At 38.8% G+C, this 27,010-nt stretch overlaps 2 non-coding genes across 2 annotated transcripts; one reads left to right on the top strand and one right to left on the bottom strand.

Moving 5' to 3' along the window:
• The first annotated feature begins 10,080 nt into the window (after positions 1-10,080).
• Positions 10,081-10,188, top strand: LOC130983350 (small nucleolar RNA R71). The gene has a single exon (XR_009087346.1). It is a non-coding gene; the product is annotated as a small nucleolar RNA R71 (small nucleolar RNA).
• Positions 10,189-23,050: 12,862 nt separating this feature from the next.
• On the bottom strand, positions 23,051-23,154 carry LOC130984304 (small nucleolar RNA R71). The gene has a single exon (XR_009088247.1). It is a non-coding gene; the product is annotated as a small nucleolar RNA R71 (small nucleolar RNA).
• Positions 23,155-27,010: the final 3,856 nt, after the last annotated feature.

The raw sequence follows: 27,010 nt of genomic DNA on the forward strand, positions 1-27,010 counted from the left end.
AAAAAGCCAAACAAGGAACAAGTGACAGAGGACAACCAAACCACTGTTCAAAATCCCTCTGAGGACAGTAAGAGCCCAGAGAGGAATATTGGCATTCAAACGCCAGAAAGGGAAGGAAAGCTGGCGTTAAACGCCCATTCCTTGCCCAGTTCTGGCGTTCAAACGCCAGAAAAGGGGGAAAAGTTGGCGTTAAATGCCCATTTTCCACCCATTCCTGGCGTCCAAACGCCAAGGGAAAATCAGACACCTGAGAGTGCTGACAGTAATCCCTCTAACAAGGCTTCTTCAACCACTTCTGTAAGGAATAAACCTGCAGCATCTAAGGTTGAAGAATATCAAGCCAAGATGCCTTATCCTCAGAAACTCCGCAAAGCGGAACAGGATAAGCAATTTGCCCGCTTTGCAGACTATTTAAGGACTCTTGAAATAAAGATTCCATTTGCAGAGGCACTTGAGCAAATACCTTCTTATGCTAAATTCATGAAAGAAATTTTAAGCCATAAGAAGGATTGGAGAGAAACTGAAAAAGTGTTTCTCACTGAAGAATGCAGTGCAGTCATTCTAAAAAGCTTACCAGAAAAGCTTCAAGATCCTGGAAGCTTTCTGATACCATGCACATTAGAAGGCACTTGCACCAAGACAGCTTTATGTGATCTTGGAGCAAGCATCAATCTAATACCTGCATCCACTATCAGAAAGCTTGGGTTGATTGGAGAAGTCAAACCAACCAGGATATGCCTCCAACTTGCTGATCGTTCCATTAAACACCCATCAGGCATAATAGAGGACATGATTGTCAAGGTTGGGCCATTTGCCTTTCCAACTGACTTTGTGGTGCTGGAAATGGAGGAGCACAAGAGTGCAACTCTCATCCTAGGAAGACCTTTCCTAGCAACTAGACGAACTCTCATTGATGTACAAAAGGGGGAAGTAACCTTGAGAGTCAATGAGGATGAGTTCAAGTTGAATGCTGTAAAAGCTATGCAGCATCCAGACACACCAGAGGACTGCATGGACGCTGACATTATTGACTCTCTGGTAGAAGAGATCAATATGGCTGAAAGCCTAGAATCAGAACTTGAGGACATCTTCAAAGATGCTCAAACTGATCAGGAAGAGCCAGAGGAGGCAAAGGAATTTTCGAAAATTCCTCAGGAGGAGGATAACCTCCTAAGCCTGAACTCAAACCACTACCACCATCCCTGAAATATGCATTTCTGGGAGAGGGTGACACTTTTCCAGTGATTATAAGCTCTGCTTTAAATTCACAGGAAGAGGAAGCACTGATTAAAGTGCTAAGGACACACAAGACAGCTCTTGGGTGGTCCATCAGTGATCTCAAGGGCATTAGCCCAGCTAGATGCATGCACAAGATCCTATTGGAGGATAATGCCAAACCAGTGGTTCAACCATAGAGGAGGCTAAATCCTGCCATGAAGGAGGTGGTGCAGAAAGAGGTCACTAAATTACTAGAGGCTGGGATTATTTATCCTATTTCTGATAGCCCCTGGGTGAGCCCTGTCCAAGTTGTTCCCAAAAAGGGAGGCATGACAGTGGTTCATAATAAAAAAAATGAACTGGTTCCTACAAGAACAGTCACAGGGTGGCGCATGTGTATTGACTACAGAAGGCTCAATACAGCCACCAGAAAGGATCATTTTCCTTTACCATTCATAGACCAAATGCTAGAAAGACTAGCTGGTCATGATTATTACTGCTTTTTAGATGGCTATTCAGGCTATAACCAAATTGCAGTAGATCCCCAGGACCAAGAGAAGACAGTATTCACTTGCCCTTCTGGCGTGTTTGCCTACAGGAGGATGCCTTTTGGTCTGTGCAATGCACCTGCAACCTTTCAGAGGTGCATGCTCTCTATCTTCTCAGATATGGTAGAGAAATTTCTGGAAGTCTTCATGGATGACTTCTCAGTATATGGAGACTCATTCAGCTCCTGTCTTAACCACCTATCACTTGTCCTGAAAAGATGCCAAGAGACTAACCTAGTTTTAAACTGGGAGAAATGTCACTTTATGGTGACTGAAGGAATTGTCCTTGGGCACAAAATTTCAAGCAGGGGAATAGAGGTGGATAAGGCAAAGGTAGAGGTAATTGAAAAATTACCACCACCTGCCAATGTTAAGGCAATCAGAAGCTTTCTGGGGCATGCAGGATTCTACAGAAGGTTTATCAAGGATTTTTCGAAAATTGCTAAACCTCTGAGTAACCTATTAGCTGCTGACACACCATTTGTGTTTGACACACAGTGTCTGCAGGCATTTGAGACCCTGAAAGCTAAGCTGGTCACAGCACCAGTCATCTCTGCACCAGATTGGGCATTGCCATTTGAATTAATGTGTGATGCCAGTGATCATGCCATTGGTGCAGTGTTGGGACAGAGGCATAACAAGCTTTTGCACGTCATTTATTATGCTAGCCGTGTTCTAAATGACGCACAAAAGAACTACACAACCACAGAGAAAGAGTTGCTTGCAGTGGTTTATGCCATTGACAAGTTTAGATCCTACCTAGTGGGATCAAAGGTGATTGTGTACACTGACCATGCTGCTCTTAAATACTTACTCACAAAGCAGGATTCAAAACCCAGGCTTATCAGATGAGTGTTGCTTCTGCAAGAGTTTGATATAGAAATAAGAGACAGAAAAGGGACAGAGAATCAAGTAGCTGATCATCTGTCCCGGATAGAACTAGTAGCTGGGGCGTCCCTCCCTTCTACTGAGATCTCTGAGACTTTCCCAGATGAGCAACTCTTTGCCATCCAGGAAGCTCCATGGTTTGCAGACATTGCAAATTATAAAGCTGTAAGGTTCATACCCAAGGAGTACAGCAGTGTGCAAAGAAAGAAACTACTTTCAGATGCCAAGTACTACCTTTGGGATGAACCATATATCTTTAAGAGATGTGCTGACGGAGTGATCCGCAGGTGTGTACCCAGAGAGGAAGCACGAAGGATCCTATGGCACTGCCATGGATCACAGTATGGAGGGCATTTTGGAAGTGAGCGAACAGCCACTAAAGTTCTCCAGTGCGGCTTCTACTGGCCTACTCTCTATAAAGATTCCCGAGGGTTTGTGCGTAACTGTGACAGTTGCCAAAGAGCCGGTAACCTGCCTCACGGATATGCCATGCCTCAACAAGGGATATTAGAGATAGAATTGTTTGATGTATGGGGAATTGACTTCATGGGGCCGTTCCCACCATCATACTCAAACACTTACATTCTGGTGGCAGTGGACTACGTATCTAAGTGGGTAGAAGCAATTGCTACACCCACTAATGATACCAAGACCGTGCTGAAATTCCTCCAGAAAAACATTTTCAGAAGGTTTGGCGTCCCCAGAGTGCTAATCAGTGATGGGGGCACTCATTTCTGCAATAAACAGCTATACTCTGCTATGGTTAGATATGGAATCAGCCATAAAGTGGCAACTCCGTATCATCCACAGACAAATGGGCAAGCTGAAGTCTCTAACAGAGAGCTAAAAAGAATTCTGGAACGGACTGTGATGGCCCGAAGAAAGGATTGGGCAAAGAGCTTGGATGATGCTCTGTGGGCATACAGAACAGCATTCAAGACTCCTATAGGCACTTCTCCATACCAACTGGTGTATGGGAAGGCCTGTCATTTGCCTGTGGAACTGGAACATAAAGCCTACTGGGCAACCAGATTCCTAAACATGGATGCACAGTTAGCTGGTGAGAAAAGACTGCTCCAGCTAAATGAGCTAGAGGAGTTCAGACTCAATGCCTTTGAAAATGCAAAAATTTATAAGGAAAAGGCAAAGAAGTGGCATGACAAGAGATTGTCAACCAGAGTCTTTGAGCCAGGACAAAAAGTTCTGCTTTTCAACTCCAGGCTCAAACTGTTTCCAGGAAAACTCAAGTCCCGGTGGAGGGGTCCGTATGTGATTACAGGAGTGTCACCATATGGATATGTTGAGCTTTAGGATATTGATTCTGACAAGAAGTTCATTGTTAATGGACAGAGAATCAAGCACTATCTTGAAGGAAATTTTGAGCAGGAATGCTCAAAACTGAGACTTGAGTGATTCTCAGTGAAACTCCAGCTAAAGACAGTAAAGAAGCGCTTGCTGGGAGGCAACCCAGTCATTAGAAAGTTGTATGAATTGTTCTTACAGAGGCAAGTATCAAAAATGAAGGAATTCACAGAGTTACAGAAGGATTCAGCTCAAAAAGCAGAGAAAATGAGCTTATTGGCGAAAAAACGCCAGTAAGGGGCATTTTGGGCGTTAAACGCCAGAATGGGCACCATTCTGGGCGTTTAACGCCAGTAATGGTACCATTCTGGGCGTTAAACGCCAGAATGGGCACCATTCTGGGCGTTTAACGCCAGGTGTGCAGCATCCTGGGCGTTTTGGAAAAACGCCTAGTAATAAAGGATTTCTGGCGTTTAACGCCAGCCAGGGCACCTGGCTGGGCGTTAAACGCCCAAAAAGGGTAGCAAATGGGCGTTAAACGCCAGAATGGGTGCCATTCTGGGCGTTTAACGCCAGAAAGGTGGGGGGACCACATTTTTGTTTTCAACTCAATTTTTTTCAAACTTTCCTCTTTTTAACCATACTCTTCTACATAAATGCACTTCAACCTTTCATTATTCACTTTCAAATCTTCACAAATCAAACCATTCTTCAAATCTATTTCAAATTAATCCCAAATCTTCTTCAAAAACTCACCCTTTTCTCAATTTCTTTTCATATCTTCTCAAATCTCCTTTCAAATTTTTATTTTTTCGAAATCTCTTCTCCCCTCCCTTATAAATTCACGTTTGGAACCCCCTTTTGCCCACACCATTCGAATTTTCTCTTCCTCCCCCTCTCTTCTCTCTTTCCTTTTGCTTGAGGACAAGCAAACCTCTAAGTTTGGTGTGCTTTTCCGTGATCACTAAGCCAAGATTCATCAATATCATGGCTCCTAAGGGAAAACAAACCAATTTAAGAGGCAAGAAAGAGAATAATCCAAAGAATCTTTGGAATGAAGAGAAGTTCTTAACCAAAGAACATGAAGACCATTATCATAAAATAATGGGTCTGAGGTCAGTGATCCCGGAAGTTAAATTTGATCTGAAAGAAGATGAATATCCGGGGATTCAAGAGCAAATTCGAAACAGAGGATGGAAGTTCTAACCAATCCTGAGACAAAGGTTGGAAGGAACATGGTTCAGGAATTCTACTCAAATCTGTGGCTAACAGATAAGCAGAGAATGACTGGAACTGCTTACCATACCCATAGAACCATGGTCAGAAGGAAAGTTATATACTTCCATCTGGACAAAATAAGAGAAATATTCAAGTTGCCTCAACTGCAAGATGATCCTGATTCCTTTAATAGGAGGATGGTGAGAGTAGATAAGGGGTTGGATCAGGTTCTAGAGGACATATGCCTCCCTGGAACTAAGTGGATAACCAATTCTAAGGGTGTCCCAAACCAACTCAAGAGGGGAGACCTCAAACCAATTGCAAGAGGTTGGCTAGACTTTATTGGGCGTTCCATATTGCCCACTAGCAACCGTTCTGAGGTCACCATAAAAAGAGCAGTGATGATTCATTGCATTATGCTTGGAAGAGAAGTTGAGGTTCATCATCTGATTGCCTGTGAGATCTACACAATTGCAAATAGGAATTCCACTGTAACCAAATTGGCTTACCCAAGCTTGATCTCCTTGCTCTGTAAAGAGGCTGGGGTAAAGATAGAAGCAGATGAATTCATACCCATTGAGCATCCAATCACCAAGAAGTCAATGGAAGGAACAAGAGAAGCAGGGGCGTGAACTCCAAGAGTTGAAACGCCAAAAGCTCTCCTCTCAAGCTGAGGGAGCATCCACTTCTCAAAATCAAGGTTGTTGAGTCCTAACTCTGTGAAAACCTCTATCATTAGGAGCCTATTTTTTCGTTTTTCTTGTTTTGTTTTCTATTTTTATTTCTTTAGTCTCATCTTATATCTATATTTGAGTCTTGTTCTTAGTTCATAATTAATAAAATTTATGCCTTAAAGTTATGAATGTCCTATGAATCCATCACCTCTCTTAAAAGAAAAAAAATGCTTTAATCACAAAAGAACAAGAAGTACAGGATTTCGAAATTTATCTCTGAAACTAGTTGAATTAGTTTGATGTGGTGACAATACTTTTTGTTTTCTGAATGAATGCTTGAACAGTGCATATGTCTCTTGAATTTGTTGTTTTAAGAATGTTAAAATTGTTGGCTCTTGAAAGAATGATGGAAAAGGAGAACTGTCATTGAGGATCTGAAAAATCATCAATTTGATTCTTGAAGCAAGAAAAAGCAGTGAATACAAAAAAAAAAATTCGAAAAAAAAAAGAAAAAGAAAAGGAATAAAGTTGTGATCCAAGGCAAAAGAGTGTGCTTAAGAACCCTGGACACCTCTAATTGGGGACTTCAGCAAAGCTGAGTCACAATCTAAAAAGGTTCACCCAATTATGTGTCTGTGGCATGTATGTATCCGGTGGTAATACTGGAAGACAGAGTGCTTTGGGCCACAGCCAAGACTCATACACTAGCTATGTTCAAGAATCATTATACTTAACTAGGAGAATCAATAACACTATCTGAGTTCTGAGTTCTCATAGATGCCAATCATTCTGAACTTCAAAGGATTGAGTGAGATGCCAAAACTGTTCGGAGGCAAAAAGCTACTAGTCCCGCTCATCTAATTGGAGCTATGTTTCTTTGATATTTTGGAATCTATAGTACATTCTCTTCTTTTTATCCTATTTTGATTTTCAGTTGCTTGGGGACAAGCAACAATTTAAGTTTGGTGTTGTGATGAGCGGATAATTTGTATGCTTTTTGGCATTGTTTTTAGTATGTTTTTAGTATCTTTTAGTTAGTTTTTAGTATATTTTTATTAGTTTTTAATTAAAATTCACTTTTCTGGACTTTACTATGAGTTTGTGTGTTTTTCTGTGATTTCAGGTATTTTCTGACTGAAATTGAGGGTCCTGAGCAAAAATCTGATCCAGAGACTAAAAAGGACTGCAGATGCTGTTGGATTCTGACCTCCCTACACTCAAAGTGGATTTTCTGGAGCTACAGAAGCCCAATTGGCGCGCTCTTAACGGCATTGGAAAGTAGACATCGTGGGCTTTCCAGCAATATATAATAGTCCATACTTTGCCCAAGATTTGATGGCCCAAACCGGCGCTCAAAGTCACCTACGGAAATTCCAGCGTTAAACGCCGGAACTGGCATAAAATTTGGAGTTAAACGCCCAAACTGGCATGAAAGCTGGCGTTTAACTCCAGAAAAGGTCTCTACACGAAATTCCTTCATTGCTCAGCCCAAGCACACACCAAGTGGGCCCGGAAGTGGATTTTTCTGTCATTTACTCATTTCTGTAAACCTTAGGACACTAGTTTACTACATATAGGATCTTTTGACATTGTACTCGTACCTTATGACCTCATAACATTTTGTATACGTTTCTTTCCACAGTATGAGCCTCTAAACCCCATGGTTGGGGGTGAGGAGCTCTGCTGTGTCTTGATGGATTAATGCAATTACTACTGTTTCCTATTCAATCATGCTTGCTTCGATTCTAAGATAACACTTGCTCTTAATCCGGATGAATGTGATGATCCGTGACAATCATCATCATTCTCAACTATGAACATGTGCCTGACAACCACCTCTGTTCTATCTTAGATTGAGTAGTTATCTCTTGGGTTCTTTAATCGGAATCTTCGTGGTATAGGCAGGACCTGATGGCAGCATTCAAGAGAATCCGGAAGGTCTAAACCTTGTCTGTGGTATTCTGAGTAGGATTCAATGATTGAATGACTGTGACGTGCTTCAAACCTGTAACCTACTGGGCGTTAGTGACAGACGCAAAAGAGGGATTCTATTCCGGTAGGGGAGGGAACCAAACCGGTGATTGGCAGTACTGTGACAGAGTGCGTGCATTAGCTTTCACTGCGAGGATGGGAGGTAGCCATTGACAACGGTGAAACCCTACACGAGCTTGCCATGGAAGGAGACTTGCGTGTTTGATGAAGAAGACAGTAGGAAAGCAGAGATTCAGAAGATGGAGCATCTCCAAACCTCAACCCATTCTCCATTACTGCAATACAAGTAACCATTACATATTCTTTTGCTTTTCACAATCAATCCTGATAATTTCTGATATCCTGACTAAGATTTACAAGATAACCATAGCTTGCTTCAAGCCGACAATCTCCGTGGGATCGACCCTTGCTCACGCAAGGTATTACTTGGACGACCCAGTGCACTTGCTGGTTAGTTGTGCGGGATTGCAAAAGTGTTATTGCAATTTCGTGCACCAGATAGATTGTTGTTCCTTTGTTTTCTTTCAATAATGCAATTTGAGGTAATTCATGATAATTGTGATTTCCTTGATTGTTGTTGTTAATTCTTTGCAATAATTGTTGTTAGATCTTGTTCTTGTTGTTGATTTACTATGCTTTCCTTTTATGCCTTCCAAGTGTTTGATGAAATGCTTGGTTAGATTTTAGTGTAGGTTTTGTTCCTCTTGGCCTAGGTAGAGTAATTAGTGACTCTTGAGTTATCTAATTCTTTTGTTGGTTGATAATTAGAAGTTGCTAATTGATTTGAATGCCTCTAAAGCTAGTCTTTCCTTTAGGAGTTGATTAGGATTTGAGGAATCAAATTGATTCATCCACTTGACTTTCCTCCATGGTTAGAGGTTAACTAAGTGGGAGCAACGAACAATTCTCATCACAATTGAGGAGGATAACTAGGATAGGACTTCTAGTTCTCATTTCTTGCCAAGAGCTTTGTTAGTTGTTAGTTTATTTCCTTTGCCATTTATATTTCTAGTATAAAATCTCAAAAACCCCAAAATAACTCACAAACAATAACAAGACACTTTATTGTAAGTCCTAGGGAGAACGACCCGAGGTTCCAATACTTCGGTTTATAAATTTTAGGGGTTTGTACTAGTGACAAACAACTTTTTGTATGAAAGGATTATTGTTTGGTTTAGGAACTATACTTTACAACGAGAATTCATTAGTGAAATTCTAAACCGTCAAAAATCCAATCATCAGGCTCCTAGATATTGAGCAACTTTCTCTCCAGTTACATCTTCATTTTCTTCAGAGGAAGAATAATCTTCAGAGCTCATGAATGGCAGAAGGAGATTTAATGGAATCTCTATGGTCTCTATATGAGACTCAAATTCCTTTGGATCCTCAATAGGGAACTCCTTCCTGCTTGAGAGACGTCCCATGAGATCTTCCTCATTGGGATTCGCGTCCTCTCCCTCCTTCTTTCATTCGGCCATGTTGAGTATATCAATGGCTTTGCATTCTCTCTTTGGATTCTCTTCTGTATTGCTTGGGAGAGTACTAGGAGGGATTTCAGTAACTTTCTTACTCAGCTGGCCTACTTGTGCCTCCAAATTTCTAATGGAGGATCTTGTTTCACTCATGAAACTTAAAGTGGCCTTAGACAGATCAAAGACTAGATTAGCTAAATTAGAAGTGCTTTGCTCAGGATTCTCTGTCTATTGCTGAGAAGACGATGGAGAAGGCTTGCTATTGCTGAGCTTAGTTCGTCCACCATTATTAAAGCCTTGTTGAGGCTTTTGTTGATCCTTCCATGAGAAATTTGGATGATTTCTCCATGATGAATTGTAGGTGTTTCCATAAGGTTCACCTAAGTAATTTACCTCTGCTATTGCAGGGTTATCAGGATCATAAGCTTCTTCTTCAGAAGATGCCTCTTTAGTACTGTTGGATGCATTTTGCCATCCATTCAGACTTTGAAAAATCATGTTGACTTGCTGAGTCAACATTCTGTTCTGAGCCAATATGGCATTCAGATCATCAATCTCAAGAATTCTCTTCCTCTGAGGCATCCCATTATTCATGGAATTCCTCTCAGAAGTGTACATGAACTGGTTATTTGCAACCATGTCAATAAGTTCTTGAGCTTCTGCAGGCGTTTTCTTTAGGTGAATGGATCCACCTGCAGAATGGTCCAGTGACATCTTAGAGAACTCAGACAGACCATAATAGAATATATCCAGAATGGTCCATTCTGAAAGCATGTCAGAAGGACACCTTTTGGACATCTGCTTGTATCTTTCCCAAGCTTCATAGAGGGATTCACCATCTTTTTGTTTGAATGTATGAACATCCAATCTAAGCTTGCTTAGCTTTTGAGGAGGAAAGAATTTAGCCAAGAAGGCCGTGACTAGCTTATCCCAGGAGTCCAGGCTATCCTTAGGTTGTGAATGCAACCATGTTCTAGCTCTATCTCTTATAACAAAAGGGAAAAGCATGAGCCTGTAGACTTCATGACCTACTCCATTCGTCTTTACAGTCTCACAGATCTACAAGAACTCAGTTAAAAACTGATAGGGATCTTCTGATGGAAGTCCATGAAACTTGCAGTTTTGTTGCATTAGAGCAACTAGTTGAGGTTTCAGCTCAAAATTGTTTGCTCCAATGGCAGGAATTGAGATGCTTCTTCCATCAAACTTGGAAGTAGGTGTAGTATAATCACCAAGCATCCTTCTTGCATTATTGTTGTTGGGTTCGGCTGCCATCTCTTTTTCTTGTTCAAAAATTTTAGCAAGGTTGTCTCTGGATTGTTGTAATTTAGCTTCTCTTAGTTTTCTCTTCAGAGTCCTTTCAGGTTCTGCATCAGCTTCAACAAGAATGTCTTTTTCCTTGTTCCTGCTCATATGAAAGAGAAGAGAACAGAAAAAGAAGAGGAATCCTCTATGTCACAGTAAAGAGGTTCCTTATTATTAGTAAAAGAAGAAAGGGAATAAGAGTGAAGAAGAATGGAGAATCCAAACACAAGGGTGAGGATAGAGGCAGTGATTTGAAATGAAGAGAAGTGTTAGTGAATAAATAAATAAATAGAAGAAGAGGAGAGGGAAGGAATTTCGAAAATAAATTTTGAAAAAGTAGTTAGTGATTTTCGAAAATTAAAGGTGAGATAGAATTAAAATTAAAATTTAAAACAATTAGTTAATTTAAAAAGAATTTTGAAAAAGGGATGAGATATTTTCGAAAATTAGAGAGGAAAAAGTAGTTAGGTGGTTTTGAAAAAGATAAGAAATAAACAAAAAGTTAATTAGTTAGTTGAAAAAGATATTAAAATCAAATTTGAAAAGATAAGAAGATAAGAAGTTAGATAAGATATTTTGAAATCAAATTTTTTTGAAAAAGATAAAATTTTGAAAAAGATATGATATAAGAGATAAAATGAAAAGATATGATTAAAAAGATATGGTTAGAAAAGATTTAATTTTTAAAAATTAAAATTAATTACTTAACTAACAAGAAACTAAAAGATATGATTCTAGAATTTAAAGATTGAACCTTTCTTAACAAGAAAGTAACAAACTTCAAATTTTTGAATCAATCATATTAATTGTTAGCATAATTTTCGAAAATAAAGATAAAACTAAGAAAAAGATTTTTGAAAAATATTTTAAAACATTAAATTTTCGAAAATTAAATAAAAAAATAAAAAATATTTGATTTTTGAAAAAGTTTCAATAAGATAAGATTTTTAGAATTGAAATTTTGACTTGACTAACAAGAAAACAACTTATTTTAAAAATTTTTGACCAAGTCAACCCAAAATTTCGAATTTTTTTAGAGAAATAAGGAAAAGATATATTTTTTATTTTTGAATTTTTAATGATGAGAGAGAAAAACACAAATATGACCCAAAACATGAAAATTTTGGATCAAAACCAATGATGCATGCAAGAACACTTTGAATGTCAAGATGAACACCAAGAACACTTTGAAGATCATGATGAACATCAAGAACATATTTTTGAAAAATTTTTTATGCAAAGAAAACATGCAAGACACCAAACTTAGAAATCTTTAATGCGTGGACACTATGAATGCAAAAATGCATATGAAAAACAATAAAAGACACAAAACAAGAAAACATAAAGATCAAACAAGAAGACTTACCAAGAACAACTTGAAGATCATGAAGAACACCATGAATGCATGAATTTTCGAAAAATAATGCATAAATTTTTACAAGCATGCAATTGACACCAAACTTAAAACTTCACTCAAGACTCAAACAAGAAACACAAAATATTTTTGGTTTTTATGATTTTATGATTTTTTTTGTATTTTCTTTTATATATTTTTTCTTTTTTATTTTCGAAAAAACATATAGGAAAAGAAATTAAGAGATTCAAAATTTTTAATAAGAATTCTAGGAATCTTTCAATGTTAGTCTAAAGCTCCAATCCAAGGGTTGGGCTTGGCTTAATAGCCAGCTAGCTTTAGAAGATATAAATCAGGCATGCAACAGCTGATATTTCATCCAACTCCATATACATACCCATTATGTTGACAAGTGGAAGCCTCAATCCAAAAGGATTTGGATATGGCTTTACAGCCAGTCAGGCTTCAACATGTTACTATGAAACTCTAGAATTCATTCTTAAAAATTTTTGGAATAATTTTCGAAAACAACGGGAAAAATTTTGAAAAATATTTTTGAAAACTTTTTAAAAAGAAAATAAAAAAGAAAATTACCTAATCTGAGCAACAAGATGAACCGTCAGTTGTCCATACTCGAACAATCCCCCGCAACGGCGCCAAAAACTTGGTGCACGAAATTGTGATCATCAACAATGGCGCCAAAAACTTGGTAGCACTCACAAACGTGAATCACACTTAGTCACAACTCCGCACAACTAATCAGCAAGGGCACTGGGTCGTCTAAGTAATACCTTACGTGAGTAAGGGTCGATCCCACGGAGATTGTTGGTATGAAGCAAGCTATGGTCATCTTGTAAATCTCAGTTAGGCGGATAGTAGATGTTATGGAGTTTTCGAATAATAAATAAAATAGAAAATAAAGATAGAGTTACTCATGTAATTCAATGGTGGGAATTTCAGATAAGTGTGTGGAGGTGCTTGTCCCTGTTGGATCTCTGCTTTCCTACTGTCTTCCTTCAATCCTTCTTATTCCTTTCCATGGCAAGCTGTATGTAGGGCATCACCGTTGTCAATGGCTACATCCCATCCTCTCAGTGAAAAAGGTCCAAATGCTCTGTCACAGCACGGCTAATCATTTGTCGGTTCTCGATCATGTTGGAATAGAATCCCTTGATTCTTTTGCATTTGTCATCACGCCCAACAATCGCGAGTTTGAAGCTCGTCACAGTCATTCAATCCCAGAATCCTACTCGGAATACCACAGACAAGGTTTAGACTTTCCGGATTCTCATGAATGCGGCCATCAATCTAGCTTATACCACGAAGATTCTGATTAAGGAATCCAAAAGATATGCGCCCGGTCTAAGGTAGAACAAAAGTGGTTGTCAGTCATGCGTTCATAGGTGAGAATGATGATGTGTGTCATGGATCATCACATTCATCATGTTGAAGTGCAACGAATATCTTAGAATAAGAACAAGCGGAATTGAATAGAAAATAGTAGTAATTGCATTGAAACTTGAGGTACAGCAGAGCTCCACACCCTTAATCAATGGTGTGTAGAAACTCCACCGTTAAAAATACATAAGTGATGAAGGTCCAGGCATGGCCGAATGGCCAGCCCCCAAACGTGATCAAAAGATCAAAAAATACAATCCAAGACGTATAATACACTAGTAAAAAGTTCTATTTATACTAAACTAGCTACAAGGGTTTATAGAAGTAAGTAATTGATGCAGAAATCAACTATCGGGGCCCACTTGGTGCGTGCTTGGGCTGAACTTGAGCTTTACACATTCAGAGGCTTCTTTTAGAGTTGAACGCCAAGTCGTAACGTGTTTTTGGCGTTCAACTCTGGTTCGTGACGTGTTTCTGGCGTTTGACTCCAGAATGCAGCATGGAACTGGCGTTGAGCGCCAGTTTACGTCATCTAATCTCGAATAAAGTATGAACTGTTATATATTGCTGGAAAGCTCTGGATGTCTACTTTCTAACTCTATTAAGAGCGTGCCATTTGGAGTTTTGTAGCTCCAGAAAATTCATTTTGAGTGCAGGGAGGTCAGAATCCAACAGCATCAGCAGTCCTTTGTCAGCCTTTTATCAGAGTTTTGCTCAGGTCCCTCAATTTCAGCCAGAAATTACCTGAAATCATAGGAAAATACACAAACTCATAGTAAAGTCCAGAAATATGAATTTAGCATAAAAACTAATGAAAACATCCCTAAAAGTAGCTAGATCCTACTAAAAACTACCTAAAAACAATGCCAAAAAGCGTATAAATTATCCGCTCATCAATCTCTCATCCATAAGTCACACTAACTCTTAAGATCTCAATTCCTCTTGAATGGTGTTGATAAAGAGAGTTGTGAGAGATAGAGCCTTAATTCTGATTTCCATGATTCCCTTTCTGAAGCTCACATGGGAATTCAATGGATCCAGACCCTCTTCTGGAGTGAATGGATCAAATCAAAATAGAAGTTATCTCTTAGCTACCCAAGCGGATTGAGAAGAAGAAGATGTTCATTCAATCATGTGAATTACAATAGAGCTCCACTCCCTAATGATCGAGGTTTAATAAATCATAGCTCTAAGAACAATTGATGAGAATTTAAATTGCAAGAAAGTAGATCAGACTCAAAGCAAACTCAAACGTAAAATTGGCAGAAAGGTAGAAGTGCAAGGAATTGAAAATTTCATAAAAGTAAACTAAATTCAATACAAACTAAGAAGAAAGTGCAGAATGTAAAATGGGTACAAAAGAAATCCTATACTAAGCTCTCTAGAGTCTCTAATTCTCTTAGAGAGCTTTGGAGTCTCTAATCCTCCAGCCTCTAAAGCCTTCCTTTTTCATCTTCAAAAACTCTTCTATTTATACTCTTCTTTTCATCACCAAAATGGGTCTTCAAGTACTTGGATGTGGGCTTTGGCCTTGATTGAAACGGTTAGGAGTGACTCTTTGACGTTAGGATTAATTCACTGACGTTCATAATTGCATAGGTGCCACTGGAAATGAGCTCAGCATGGACGTTAGTGACTAATGTTGGTGGCTACTAACGTTGGCCAACTTTCTCTTTAAACCATTGAATAACGTTTGAGACAACGTTTGTGCACCAATGTTATTACCAATGTTGGCATCCTTGTGCGTACGCACACTGCCTTGTGCGTGCGCACACTTGCAATATTTCTTCTTGTGCGTACGGACATAACACTGTGTGTACGCACACAAGGCAATTTTTCCAACTCCAGTTTTGAAATTTATCATAGACGTTGGGGGTAAAGTTGGTTCACCAACGTTACCTCCAATGTTGGCACCCTTGTGCGCGCGCACACTGCCTTGTGCGTGCGCACACTTGCAATTTTTCTTCTTGTGCATACGCACAATAACTCATGTGTACGCACACTAGCACTTTTTTCCAACTCCAACTTGAAGATTTATCGAAGACGTTGGTGTCCAACGTTTGTGGCAATGTTTGCACACCAATGTTGGCACCTCTTTTAGCTTGGAACGTTGCCAGCTACGTTGGTGAGCCAACTTTGGCCTCCAACGTTGCTTCCTTTATCTTCTTGACAACGTTGCCAATTTCATGCCCCACTATAGACTATTACACATGGTTAGAAATCTCTAAATGTCAGCTTTCTAACCCAACTAGAAGTATCTCAATTGGATATCTGTAACTCAAGTTATGCTCCTTTGAAGGGGACAGGGTCACTGGTGTTGGTGTGCAACGTTTGAGGCAACGTTGGCACACCAACATTGGTAACAACGCTAGATTCTAAAGCTCAAACTTATTTTCCACCCCATACTATTATGTATTGTTTGAAAGCCCTGAATGTCTACTTTCTAATGTCGTTAAAAGCGCATCATTTGGAGCTCTACAGCTCGAGTCATACTCCATCGAAGGTGAAGAGGTCAGCTGGCCTTACTACAAGTTGATACTATGTTCATCTTTGCACTTTTGGGGCAAGTTTTTTCCCTCAAATTTAGTGTCCACTGGTACGGAATTTACAACCACAAACTAACCAGCAAGTGCACCGTGTCGTACCAAGTAATACCTCAGGTGAATGAGGGTCGATCCCACGAGGATTGATGGATCAAGCAACAATAATTGAGTGATTAGCTTAGTCAGACAAACAGAAAATGGTTTTGAAGATTCAAAAGCATTAACAATAAATTCAGAATATTAGAAAGACAGGCAAGTAAATAAGTTGGAAGGACTATATGAAGAAGGCAGTTAAGGTTCAGAGTTATCTATTTTCCGGATTGACTTTTCTTATTAATTTATTTAATCATGCGAGATTTAATTCATGGCAAACTATATATGACTAGACCCTAATTCCTTAGACCTTTCTAGTCTCCTCTAAAATTCATCGACCGCCAATTTCTTGGTCAATTAATTCCAATTAGAGGGTGAAGTTTAATTCTAGTTATTATGCCACAAAAATCCTAATTACCCAAATATAAGAGGATTATATGTCACGTATCCCATTAAATTCAGATAATTAGAAATTTAGGAGAATATGTTTTCAAGCTGTTGTTCAAGTAAAGAGCTTTTCCAAGTTATACAAGAACTCAATTAGAAAGAGGGTCATACTTCCGTTCCACCCAATTTCATAAAATAAAGAGCGAAAACAATTCTTGAATTATAAATCAAAATATGAATTAAAAGACAAAAACAATAGAATCAATCCATACAAATAGACAAAGCTCCTAACCTTAACAGTGGAGGTTTAGTTGCTCATGGCTCAGAGAGAAAACTAGGATTCAGGTAAATTGTAATTTATAGAATGAAAATGGAATAATCCCAAAGAAGAAAAGTTTCTCCTTTTTATATCTAATCCTAATTAATTTAAAATCTATTTTCTAAACTTAAAATAATATCTTTTCCTATTTTAAAATAAAATTTAAATTTAAATCAGAATTAATTAAATAATCTGCGCCTTGTAACGTGGGGACCACTTGGCTTCACTGGATCCACGCCTAACTTGAGAAATCTCAAGTTAGGCGCAGCCTTGGCAGAGTTGATGGAAAAGAAGTATAGACTATTATATATTATTGGAAATCTTTGAAAGTTAGCTTTCCAACGCCACTAGAATCACGTCCATTGGACCTTTGTAGCTCGAGTTATTCAGGTTTGAGTGCAGAGAGGTCAGGGTTGATAGCATTATTCGCCTTCTTCTCTTTTTCTGCGAAAACTCCATCAAATCCAGCCAAATGCTACCTAAAATAAACAGAATTACACAAGACTCAAAGTAGCATCCATAGTGGCTAAAAGATAATTAATTCTTGATTAAACTCAACAATTTAAATGCAAATTCAATAGGAAAAGATAGGAAAGATGCTCACGCATCATCCACCATGTAGTGTCATATATGCTTTGAAAGCTCTAGATTCCTACTTTCCAATGCATTTAGAATCATTTCATTTTGAGTTTTGTAGCTCAAGTTATTCTTGTTTGAAGAGGACACAATCAGGCTATCAGGAGTAACGTTTGTGGCAACGTTGGTGAGCCAACTTTGGCCACCAACGTTGCTTGCTCTCCTTCTTCTCTGCCCTTCCTTTGCTTCTTCTTACCTATCATCAACCAAACAAAATGCATCAAAGTATTGCCATAATCACAAGATAATGCATCATTCATAGCATCAAACAATTCTTGCATAAATCTCATGAAAATGCACGTAATTAACAATGTTTGATTGAATCAAGGCATGCATACAATTCACATCCAAATACTTGCTTATTGCCTAAGAAATGCATGAAAACCAAGTAAAAACTAATGAAAAAGGCTTGTGAAATTAGCCTAAGATGCCTAGGCATCATCGACCAACATGGGTAAGCTTGAGGATGGTTCAAGAGTTTTATGCTAACGCCGTAAGAGAGCATGAAAATAATCCACCCATCAAGAGCTATGTAAGAGGGGTGGAAGTGGACTTTAGCCCGAAGTCTATAAGGAGGGTTCTCAAGATCAAACCAAGAGCCTTCGAGCAAGCAAGCTATGAAGAAAGGCTTAACAATGATCCAAGGCTTGAGGATGTGGCGAATGATATTTGTATGATGGGCATGGATTGGAGAAGAGACTCCCAAGGAAGGCTAAAGCAATTAAGAAAAGGTGACCTTATTCCTGAGGCAAATAGATGCTTTGAGCTTGTGAGGAGGTCAATCCTTCCCACTTCAAATACATCCAAAATCACAATAAACAAGGCCATAATGGTATACTGTATCATGAAGGGAGGAGAAATCAATGTGCTTGAGATCATTGCTGAGAGCATCCAAGATATAGCTGAGAAAGTAGATGAAAGAGCAAGATTGGCAATCCTAGCACCATTCACCACCTGTGTGAGAAGGCTGGAGACTCATTTGAAGATGAAGACAACCCTTGGGTCACAATGGCCAAGCCAATAGATAGGCTTAGGATGGAGAAAGTCTCAACCATTAATCCAAATAGGAGGTCTTAAAAGAAAAGAAGGGCACAAGGGTAAGAGGAGAAAAAATGCCTGAAACCATGGAGCAAGCACCAACCCCTTATCATATGATGCAAATCCAAAAGGCCATTGACGGCATGTCAAGGCAATACTCAAAAGCTCAAGAGCAGCAAAGGAGCTTCCAATTACAAATGATGGATTTTCAAAGGGGGTTTCAATCTCAAGTAATGGACCAACAAAGGGAGTTACAAATGCAAATGATGGGCAACAAAACCAACACTACAATCAACTCCAAGAGTCCATTAACAAGGTGGCTCAAAAGCAAACCCAACAAGAAAAATACATGCAAGAGCTCAACCAACGCCAAATTTCTCACTTTAAAGCATTCAATGAGTACAAAGTTTTCATAGAAGCTAGGCATAGAAATCGAGTGGAGTATGATGTGAGAGCTCACGCCAAGCTCAACTATTTAAGTTTCTCAATTGCCAGTTTGAACCCAAAACTCAAGACTATTGAGCAAGCATATGGTGAGCTCGAGGCACGTGAAATAGGAAGGGTGAAGCAAAATGAGGAAAGATTGAGACAGAAAATGGAAGATGCCGGATTTTGGAAAAAGCTAGTAGAAACAAGCAAGGAGTGAGGAAACACAAGCAATCAAGAAGGGGATGAGCAACAAGAAGCAATTCAAGAAAGAGAAAAGAGGAAAAAGAAAGGAAAGTAAGTAAAAGCACCAAGAAAAGAAAAGATTAAAAAGGTGGTGAAGTTCCTTCTTCCTTAGGTTTTAATAAGGATATGCATGTATGAAATAGAACATGCTTCCACATCTAGTTTATGAGTTACTTTACATTGGGTACTTTGTATTATGCTTTCCTTTATATCTTTTATTTTGTTTACTAGTCCTTGCACTTGTGTCATTGCACCATGACTTGATTGTTTGCTTGATTTCCAAGTTTCAATAAAAAGAAAATGTTAGGAAAAGAGAAGAGTGAAGTCCAACCTTGTGAAGGATGAATAAAGTCCTAGGAAGTGGTAGTACATGCTTGATTAACTAGTTGGTTCATGAATAAAGTTGAAGGATATAATGATTCCCTAGGTATGAGCTTGATATTCATTCTATGAGACTTGGTGAATAAGAAGATCCTTGAATAAGAAAGAAAATAAAAAGGAAAGACATAAAAGAAAGAGAATGAAAAAGAAAGAAGCAAATGAAAGCAATCAATAAGGCTAGGCACTAATAGCTTAAAACTTTAGATACATGTCCGTGATGTTTTTGTACAAAGATAAGCTTGGATGACTAAGTTCTGAGGGGTGCTTTATCACCTGGTAACTTGGGTTAACTAATCTGGGATTATCAAATAAAAGTCCACAATCAAGAGCTACTTTGTGACAAAACATTACGTAACCCAAAGAGTTACTGCACACCAATGTCTAAAGAGTGAATGCAAGCCATATGCTTGTGGTGTGTATGTTGATGAGCGGATAATTTATACGCTTTTTGGCATTGTTTTTAGGTAGTTTTTAGTAGAATCTAGCTACTTTTAGGGATGTTTTTATTAGTTTTTATGCAAAATTTACATTTCTAGACTTTACTATGAGTTTGTGTATTTTTCTGTGATTTTAGGTATTTTCTGGCTAAAATTTAGGGACCTGAGCAAAAATCTGATTCAGGCTGAAAAAGGACTGCTGATGTTGTTGGATTCTGACCTCCCTGCACTCTAGATGGACTTTCTGGAGCTACAAAACTCTAACGGGTGCGTTCTTAATTGCGTTGGAAAGTAGACATCCAGGGCTTTCCAGCAATATATAATAGTTCATACTTTATTCGAGTTTAAATAACGCAAACTGGCGTTCAATGCCAATTCCATGCTGCATTCAGGAGTAAAACGCCAGAAACAGGTCACAAACCAGAGTTAAACGCCAAACAGACATTACAAGTTGGCGTTTAACCCCAAGAGAAGCCTCTGCACGTGTAAAGCTCAAGCTCAGCCCAAGCACACACCAAAGTGGGCCCCGGAAGTGGATTTCTGCACTTAGACTTATTTCTGTAAACCCTAGTAACTAGTTTAGTATAAATAGAACTTTTTACTATTGTACTAGGCGTCTAGTCTTTCGATTGATCTTTAATCAGTGTATGCGATTTTAGATCTCCATGAGGGCTGGCCATTCGGCCATGCCTTGACCATCACTTATGTATTTTCAACGGTGGAGTTTCTACACACCATATATTAAGGTGTGGAGCTCTGCTGTTCCTCGAGTATTAATGCAAAGTACTATTGTTCTTCTATTCAATTCATGCTTATTCTTATTCTAAGATATTCATTTGCACTTCAACCTGATGAATGTGATGATCCGTGACACTCATCACTATTCTCAACCTATGAACGCGTGCCTGACAACCACCTCCGTTCTATTTTCGATTGAATGAGTATCTCTTGGATTCCTTAAGCAGAGTCTTTGTGGTATAAGCTAGAATCCATTGGCAGCATTCTTGAGAATCTGGAAAGTCTAAACCTTGTATGTGATATTTCGAGTAGGATTTAGGGATTGAATGACTGTGATGAGCTTCAAAGTCGCGAGTGTTGGGCGAAGTGACAGACGCAAAAGGATCAATGGATCCTATTCCGACATGATTGAGAACCGACAGATGATTAGCCGTGCTGTGACAGAGCATTTAGACCATTTTCACTGAGAGGACGGGAGGTAGCCATTGACAACGGTGAAACCCAACATACAGCTTGCTATGGAAAGGAGAAAGAATGATTGGATGAAAGCAATAGGAAAGCAGAGATTCAAGAGGGATAAAGCATCTCCATACACTTATCTGAAATTCCCACCAATGATTTACATAAGTATCTCTATCTTTATTTATCTTTATATTCGAAAGCCATTATAACCATTTGAATCAAAATAAAATTTATGCATTATTTTTCGAAAATTCATGCATTCATGGTGTTCTTCATGATCTTCAAGTTGTTCTTGGTAAGTCTTCTTGTTTGATCTTCATGTTTTCTTGTTTTGTGTCTTTTGTTGTTTTTCATATGCATTTTTGCATTCATAGTGTCTAAGCATGAAAAATTTCTAAGTTTGGTGTCTTCCATGTTTTTCTTTTCTTGAAAAATTTTCAAAAATAAGTCTTGATGTTCATCTTGATCTTCAAAGTGTTCTTGGCGTTCATCTTGACATTCATAGTGTTCTTGCATGCATCATGTGTTTTAATCCAAAATTTTCATGTTTTGAGTCATTTTTGTGTTTCTCTCTCTCCTCATTAAAAATTCAAAAATAAAAAATATATTTTCCTTATTTTACTCATAATTTTTGAAATCTTTGGGTTGACTTAGTCAAAAATTTTTAAAATAAGTTGTTTCTTGTTAGTCAAGTCAAGATTTCAATTTTAAAAATCCTATATTTTCAAAATCTTTTTCAAAAATCAAATCTTTTTCATTTTTCTTATTATTTATCGAAAATTTTAAAAAGTAATTTCAAAATCTTTTTCTTAATTTCATTTCAAAATTTCGAAAACTTTACTAACAATTAATGTGATTGATTCAAAAATTTGAAGTTTGTTACTTTCTTGTTAAGAAAGGTTCAATCTTTAAATTCTAGAATCATATCTTTTAGTTTCTTGTTAGTCAAGTAATCAAATTTTAATTTTAAAAATCAAATCTTTTCCAAAATATCTTTTTCAATCATATATTCTCAAATCTTTTTCAACTAACTAATTGACTTTTTGTTTGTTTTACTATTTCTTATCTTTTTCAAAACCACCTAACTACTTTTCTCTCTCTAATTTTCAAAAATTCCTCACTCTTTTTCAAAATTCTTTTAATTAACTAATTATTTCAAATTTTAATTTTAATTGTATTTCTTCTCTCAATTTTCGAAAATCACTAACTATTTTTCAAAAACAATTTTCGAAATTCTCTCCCTCTCATTTCTTTCTATTTATTTAGTTAATTACTAACACTTCTCTTCATCTAAAAAATTCGAACTCTCTCTTCTCCTCTATGTTCGAATTTTTCTCATCCTTCTTCTATTCTTTTCTTCTTCTACTCACATAAAGGAATCTCTATACTGTGACATAGAGGATTCCTCTTCCTTTTCTGTTCTCTTCCTTTTCATATGAGCAGGAGCAAGGACAAGGACATTCTTGTTGAAGCAGATCCTGAACCTGAAAGGACTCTGAAGAAGAAGCTAAGAGAAGCTAAAGCACAATAATCTAGAGAAAACCTTACAGAGAATCTCGAAAAAGAAAGAGACATGGCCGAACCCAACAACAATGGTGGAGGCGCAAGGAGGATGCTTGGTGATTATACTACACCTACCTCCAATTTTTATGGAAGAAGCATCTCAATCCCTGCCATTGGAGCAAACAATTTTGAGCTAAAGCCTCAACTAGTTGCTCTGATGCAACAGAACTGCAAGTTCCATGGACTTCCATCATAGGATCTCTATCAATTTTTAACTGAATTCTTGCAGATCTGTAATACTGTTAAGACTAATGGAGTAGATCCTGAAGTCTATAGGCTTATGCTTTTCCCCTTTGCTGTAAGAGACAGAGCTAGAACATGGTTAGACTCACAACCTAAAGATAGCCTGGACTCTTAGGATAAGCAGATCACGGCCTTCTTGGCCAAGTTCTTTCCTCCTCAAAAGCTGAGCAAGCTTAGAGTGGATGTTCAGACCTTCAAGAAAAAAGATGGTGAATCCCTCTATGAAGCTTGGGAAAGATATAAGCAGTTGACCAAAAAGTGTCCTTCTGGCATGCTTTCAGAGTGGACCATTTTAGATATATTCTATGAGGGTCTATCTGAGCTTTCTAAGATGTCACTGGACCATTATGCAGGTGGATCCATTCACCTAAAGAAAACGCCTGCAAAAGCTCAAGAACTCATTGACATGGTTGCAAATAACCAATTCATGTACACCTCTGAGAGAAATCATGTGAGTAATGGAACGCCTCAGAGGAAGGGAGTTCTTGAAATTGATGCTCTGAATGCCATATTGGCTCAGAACAAAATGTTGACTCAGCAAGTCAACATGATTTCTCAGAGTCTGAATGGATTGTAAAATACATCCAATAGTACTAAAGAAGCATCTTCTGAAGAAAAAGCTTATGATCCTAAGAACCCTGCAATGGCAGAGGTAAATTACATGGGTGAAGCCTTTGGCAACACCTATAACCCTTCATGGAGAAATCATCCGAATTTTTCATGGAAGGATCCACAGAAGCAAGGCTTCAATAATAACAATGGTGGAAGAAACAGGTTTAGCAATAGCAAGCATTTTCCATCATCTTCTCAGCAACAGACAGAGAATTCTAAGCAGAGCACCTCTAGCTTAGCAAATATAGTCTCTGATCTATCTAAGGCCACTTTAAGTTTCATGAATGAAACAAGGTCCTCCATTAGAAATTTGGAGGCACAAGTGGGTCAGCTGAGTAAGAAAATCACTGAAACTCCTCCTAGTACTCTCCCTAGCAATACAGAAGAAAATCCAAAAAGAGAGTGCAAGGCCATTAAAGAGGAAGGGGAGGACGTGAACCCCAATGAGGAAGACCTCATGGGACGTCTCCCAGACAGAAAGGAGTTTCCTATTGAGGACCTAAAGGAATCTGAGGCTCATATAGAGACCATAGAGATTCCATTAAACTTCCTTCTGCCATTCATGAGCTCTGAGAACTATTCTTCCTCTGAAGAGGATGAGGATGTAACTAAAGAGCAAGTTGCTCAATATCTAGGAGCTATCATGAAGCTGAATGCCAAGTTATTTGGTAATGAGACTTGGGAAGATGAACCTCCCATGCTAATTAGTGAACAAAATACATGGGTTCAGCAAACTTTACCTCAAAAGAAACAAGATCCTGATAAATTCTTAATATCCTGTACCATAGGCACCATGACCTTTGAGAAGGCTCTATATGACATGGGGTCAGGTATAAATCTTATGCCACTCTCTGTAATGGAGAAGCTGGGGATCTTTGAGGTACAAGCTGCAAGAATCTCATTAGAGATGGCAGACAAGTCAATAAAACAAGCTTATGGATTGGTAGAGGACGTGTTGGTAAAGCTTAAAGGCCTTTACATCCCTGCTGATTTCATAATCTTAGACACTGGGAAGGATGAGAATGAATTCATCATTCTTTGAAGACCCTTCCTAGCCACAGCAAAAGCTGTGATTGATGTTGACAGAGGTGAACTAGTCCTTCAATTGAATGGGGACTACCTTGTGTTTAAAGCTCAAGGTTATCCTTCTGTAAACATGGAAAAGAGGCACGATAAGCTTCTCTCAATACAGAGTCAAACAAAGCCCCCACAATCAAACTCTAAGTTTGGTGTTAGGAGGCCACAACCAAACTCTAAGTTTGGTGTTGAACCCCCACATTCAAACTCTAAGTTTGGTGTTGGGAGGTCCCAACAATGCTCTGAACATCTGTGAAGCTCCATGAGAGCTCACTGTCAAGCTATTGACATTAAAGAAGCGCTTATTAGGAGGCAACCCAATTTTTATTTATCTATATTTCTATTGTTTTTTTATGTCTTATTAGGTTTATGATCATGTGGAGTCATAAAACAATTGCAAAAAATTAAAAACAGAATAAAAAACAGCAGAAGAAAAAGCACACCCTGGAGGAGGAACTCACTGGCGTTTAAACGCCAGTAAGAAGTATAGAGCTGGCGTTTAATGCGATAAAGAAGCATCAGACTGGCGTTAAATGCCAGAAACAAGCATGGAAGTGGCGTTCAACGCCAGAAACATGCTGCAGATTGGCGTTGAACACCCAAAACAAGCATGGAAGTGGCGTTTAACGCCAGAAACATGCTGCAGTCTGGCGTTAAACGCCAGGATTGCGTAAAGAAGGCATTTACACGCCTAATTGGTGCAGGGATGATAAATCCTTGACACCTCAGGATCTGTGGACCCCACAGGATCCCCACCTACCTCAACTCACTCTCTCTCTTCTTCACACTCTTCCCCAAATACCCTTCATCAATCACATCAATCTCTCTTCCCCATTACCTCCTCACCACTCACATCCATCCACTCTTCCCCATAAACCCCACCTACCTTCGAATTCAAAATCCTTTCCCTCCCAAACCCAACCCTAGAGGCCGAAACCCAACCCCTCTCCCTCCACTATATAAACCCCTCTATCCTTCTTTATTTTCACACAACATAACCCTCTCTTCTCCCTCCTGGCCGAATACACATCTCTCTCCCTCTCCTTTATTTCTTCTTCTTCTTCGTCTATTCTTTCTTCTTTTGCTCGAGGGCGAGCAACAATTCTAAGTTTGGTGTGGTAAAAGCATAGCTTTTTTGTTTTTCATAACCATTTTTGGCACCTAAGGCCGGAGAAACCTCTAGAAAGAGGAAAGAGAAGACAAAAGCTTCCACCTCCGAGTCATGGGAGATGGAGAGATTCATCTCAAAGGTCCATCAAGACCACTTCTATGAAGTTGTGGCCAAGAAGAGGGTGATCCCTGAGGTCCCTTTCATGCTCAAGAAAAATAAGTATCCGGAAATCTGACATGAGATCCAAAGAAGAGGTTGGGAAGTTCTTACCAACCCTATTCAACAAGTTGGAATCTTAATGGTTCAAGAGTTCTATGTAAATCCATGGATCACTAGGAACCATGATCAAAGCATGAACCCAAACCCAAAGAATTGGCTTATAATAGTTCGGGAGAAATGCTTAGATTTCAGTCCGGAGAACGTAAGGTTGGCGTTCAACTTGCCTATGATGCAAGAAGATGTACGCCCCTACACTAGAAGGGTCAACTTTGATCAAAGGTTGGACCAAGTCCTCATGGACATATGTGTGGAAAGAGCTCAATGGAAAAGAGACTCAAAAGGCAAGCCAGTTTAATTGAGAAGACTGGACCTTAAGCCTGTGGCTAGAAGATGGTTAGAGTTCATCCAATGCTCCATCATCCCCACTAGCAACCAATCCAAAGTAACTGTGGATCGGGCCATCATGATCCATAGCATCATGATTGGAGAGGAAGTAGAAGTTCATGAAGTCATCCCTCTAGAACTCTACAAAGTAGCCGAAAAGCCCTCCACCTTGGCAAGGTTAGCTTTTCCTCATCTCATTTGCCATCTATGATACTTAGCTGTAGTTGTCATAGAAGGAGACATCCTCATTGAAGAGGACAAGCCCATCACTAAGAAGAGGATGGAGCAAACAAGAGAGCCCATTCATGGCTCTCAAGAGACGCATGAGGAAGCTCATCATCAAGAAATCCCTGAGATGCCTCAAGGGATACATTTTCCTCCAAACAACTATTGGGAACAACTCAACACTTCTCTAGAAGGATTGAGTCATGACATGAACCAATTAAGGGTGGAACATCAAGAGCACTCCATCATTCTCAATGAGATTAGAGAAGATCAAAGAGCTATGAGGGAGGAGCAACAAAGGCAAGGAAGAGACATAGAGGAGCTTAAGAACACCATTGGTCCTTCAAGAAGAAGGCACCACCATCACTAAGGTGGACTCATTCCTTAACTACCTTGTTCTTATCTCTCTGTTTTTCAATTTTTGAACTTCATGTTTGTCTATGTTTGTGTCTTTATTACATGATCATTAGTGTCTAGAGTCTAGGTCTTAAGGCTATGAAT

Source organism: Arachis stenosperma, chromosome 5, assembly GCF_014773155.1.
Source record: "Arachis stenosperma cultivar V10309 chromosome 5, arast.V10309.gnm1.PFL2, whole genome shotgun sequence".
Taxonomy (NCBI): domain Eukaryota; kingdom Viridiplantae; phylum Streptophyta; class Magnoliopsida; order Fabales; family Fabaceae; genus Arachis; species Arachis stenosperma.